The following is a 3,948-nucleotide window of genomic DNA, read 5'->3' as shown; positions in this document are numbered from 1 at the left end:
AAGTATTCCGAAGGATGAAAACAGAGTCTCTTATGACCTAAGAAATGTGACGCCAAACCAACAGACAAAATGGAATGACGGCATCCTCAGCACTCCTAGACTTGTGGTAGCCCAAATAAAACGCGTAACCCCTAGTCCGTATACTGAACATGCTGAGTGGCGTGTTCTGCAGAATCTAAGTCTTGTAGGTAACGATGGTGATTTGTTGGTCTTCTTCTCTCGTGCCAGTCCATGTGATGAAAAGTGTGCAAATCCTAATGGAAACTTCAGGATCACTGATGGGCTCACACGTCTCTTTAATGGACGTAGGTGGGGTGAAAAGGCATTTGTGTTTAACGCTTTATTCAAGCTACATGAGGGGAACATTAATTCAAACAGGATTAGTGTGGCCCTGAGAAATATTGGGAACTCCATTGGAGGCGAAAACATATTTCGCTGTTACAAGCCTGATAATGGTGATTCCCGTTGCATCAAATGCTTCAGTAGTAATCAGATTAACCGAAACTGTACCTCATAATGCACCAACTCATTATGCAACAAGGAACATATAAAAAAATAAGTGAATAAACAAATGTTTTAGAAGCCAAAGTCTCTACTCGTTCACTTTCTTTCTCTAACATGGACTTTACTGTCTGAGTGATGACTCAGCCATTTAAGGTCCAGCTAGGTATTTATTTATCTTTGCTAACTGATACAAACCATAAATCGCTATTTTCATTCTCATTTTTAAAGTAATGCAGCTCAGTTTAGAGGGAATCGCCCCAAAACCTCTGACGATAATCGTACTGAAACTGATTTGACTGTAACAAATTTATATCGAATGGCTCGAATCGAATCGAATTTTACTGCTTAAACAGGCAGAGCCATAAATCCCAGTGAACCTGGAGAGCACCATTTATGTGCTTTTTCACAACATACTGCTATCCCGCCTTCAACATTGTGTCGGTTTAAAGGGCACTGTCTTAAAGTTTTTCCAGTCCTATTTGAATAATAGGAGTTTTTCTGTTCACCTTGGTGAACTGTCATCTCCCAGAGCTCCTTTAACCTGTGGCGTACCTCAGGGGTCCATACTAGGCCCCCTGTTGTTTATTCTGTACTTGCTCCCTCTGGGCGATGTGCTCCGTAAACATAATGTGTCCTTCCACATCTTTGCCGATGATATTCAGATCTACCTCCCTCTGAGGTTGAACTGCAATGTTTCTTTGCAGCCGCTACTCTCCTGCTTGTCTGACATTAAGACTTGGATGACTCTTAACTTCTTACACCTTAATGAAAGCAAAACTGAAGTCATTGTGTTTGGGCTTCCTAAAGATCCCAACTTCTCTCTTGACTTTTTGGGACCCCTAACCTCCGATTGCACTTCTTCCATTAAGAGTCTTGGTGTTATTTTTGACAATGCTTTTAAACTTGATAAACAAATCAGCTCTGTAGTTAAGGGATCTTTTTATCATTTGCGGATTTTAGCCAAAGTCAAGTCTTACCTTTGCAGGAACGATCTAGAAAGAGTGGTCCATGCTTTTATTACTTCACGGCTAGACTACTGCAATTCCCTCTATGCTGGCCTAGATCGTTCCTGTCTACATCGCCTTCAACTGGTGCAGAACGCTGCCGCTCGCCTGTTGACCGGTTCAAAAAAAAGAGACCACATCACTCCGGTTCTCTGCTCTCTCCACTGGCTCCCAGTTGCCTTTAGGATTGATTTTAAAATCTTACTGCTGGCTTTTAAGGTTTTAAATGGCACTGCACCTTCTTACCTGTCAGAACTCCTTAGTACTTATCGCCCCAGGAGATCTTTGAGGTCAGCCGACCTGATGCTTTTAGATGTTCCCAGGTATAAATTAAAGACAAAGGGAGAGAGGGCGTTTGCTGTGGCTGCACCCAGACTGTGGAACAGCTTACCTCCTCACGTCAGACTCTCCAAAAGCCTAGAAACTTTTAAAACCGCTCTTAAAACTCACCTCTTTTCATTGGCTTTTAGAAAGGTTTAATTTATTTGTTTTATTTATTTTTATTTTATTTTTATCAGCGAGGTGTTACTACGAAATTGTGTTCTATTGTATTTTTATCTGTATTTACTGTACAGCACTTTGGTCAGCCTTGGTTGTTTTTAAATGTGCTCTATAAATAAACTTGACTTGACTTGACTTGACTTTTCACTCACTGTTCATGTTTATTTGAATCCCTGAGGATTCGAACAAGCAACTAGAAACTAATTACATACATAAGAATCACCTTCAAACATTACACATGATAAGTAAACATTATCAAACATAATTTGTTTTTTTAACAGTAGATTATTTACTGAAAGTTAATCATCCATCAATTTACCATTTATTAGGAAAAACTGTTGTGAAATGTTCCTTTTGAATGTGTTTGTTGGTGCTTTTATTTTATATGTTTGCAGCTTCACTTTGAGTGACACCTGGAACTGAACCTGTAACGTCCATGAAGAATAGATGTTTTTACATCATTTGTGTCTTTAAAGCCTGATGAAATCTTCTCTGATTAAAGCTTTGCTCAGCAAACATTCACGTCTCAGTGTGTCAGTCATTTCAAACCAGCTTTAACCTTCACGGTGTCACTGAGCCTGTCTTTCTGCAGACTGCTCTTTAACAAGTATGATAAAAATAATTTTTTAGTGTCTTATTGTTCTGTTATATTTCTAATAACTACAGGTGTAGACAGATCATTTTTAAGCATCCAGTACACAACAATGATAGTAAAACCACAGCGCTGCTTCATCGTCCTCCACTTCTCATTTATTTTCTGAACTAAAAATCACCACCTGCAAATTCAGCTTCTTGATCAAACTTAAATGGTGTAAATAATTAAAATATGCAGCATCAGTAAAATCATACAAGAAACATAAAATATATTTTAATTCACTAGTAAAGTGTTTTAGCTCATTATGAAGATGCTGTAGTTGATTATTTCTATTTTGATTGTCTATTTCACAAAATTTAATGTGAAATGAGGTTTTATTCTATGATGGTTTTAGATGCAGCACGGTGGCACGGTGGTTAGCACTGTTGCCGCACAGCAAGAAGGTCCTGAGTTCAATTCCACCATCAGGCCGGGGTCTTTCTGTGTGGAGTTTGCATGTTCTCCCCGTGTTTGTGTGGGTTCCCTCTGGGTACTCTGGCTTCCTCCCACTGTCGAAAGGCATGCAGCTTGTGGAGATAGGTTAATTGGATAATCCAAATTGTCACTAGGTGTGAATGTGCGAATGTATGTGAGTGCGAATGGTTGTCTGTCCCTGTGTGTTGGCCCTGCGACAGACTGGCAACCTGTCCAGGGTGTACCCCGCCTCTCGCCCTATGACAGCTGGGATAGGCTCCAGTGCCCCCTGTGACCCTGAAAAGGAGAAGCGGATGGATGGTTTTAGATGGTCAAATTAAAAGAATCAATATTTGTTCGAGTCACTGTGGAGACTCTGAGGATCATATACATTAATTCACTAACATTAACATTAAACACTGAAGTGTTAAACATTAAAGGATTGTTTACACTTTACAACTGTGTTATTGTCATGATGGGCTGTGTGGCAGGCAGGCAGGAGTGGTGGACCCAAAATGCAGGACTCTTGGAGACGGGATTCAACCTCAAAATGCAGCTTTTACTGCTGGAAAAAACCTTCGATACCTCAAACACACCAAAACAAAAACCAAAACTCAGAACATCGATACTACAGACTGAACTGGAACAGAGAAACTAAACAGGAACAGGAGACAAAACACAAGCATGTAGAAGGCACGACACAACATAGAACAAAGGAAAATCAGAATCAGAATCAGAATCAGAATGGGAGTTTCCTGTATGACTCGGATTTAGTTGTTTGGGTTTGATCCTGTTTGTTTTTGTCAACTGCTGAACGGCTGCAGAGAAAACTCAGCGACTGTGTGAGAGACGTCTAAATATGATGATTTCATGCTTAAATGTGGAATTAAT

Source organism: Haplochromis burtoni, unplaced genomic scaffold (assembly GCF_018398535.1).
Source record: "Haplochromis burtoni strain Fernald_Lab_line unplaced genomic scaffold, NCSU_Asbu1 Contig_305, whole genome shotgun sequence".
Lineage (NCBI taxonomy): Eukaryota > Metazoa > Chordata > Actinopteri > Cichliformes > Cichlidae > Haplochromis > Haplochromis burtoni.
The sequence above is the reverse complement of the archived record's forward strand: the minus strand, read 5'-3'. Positions refer to the sequence as shown.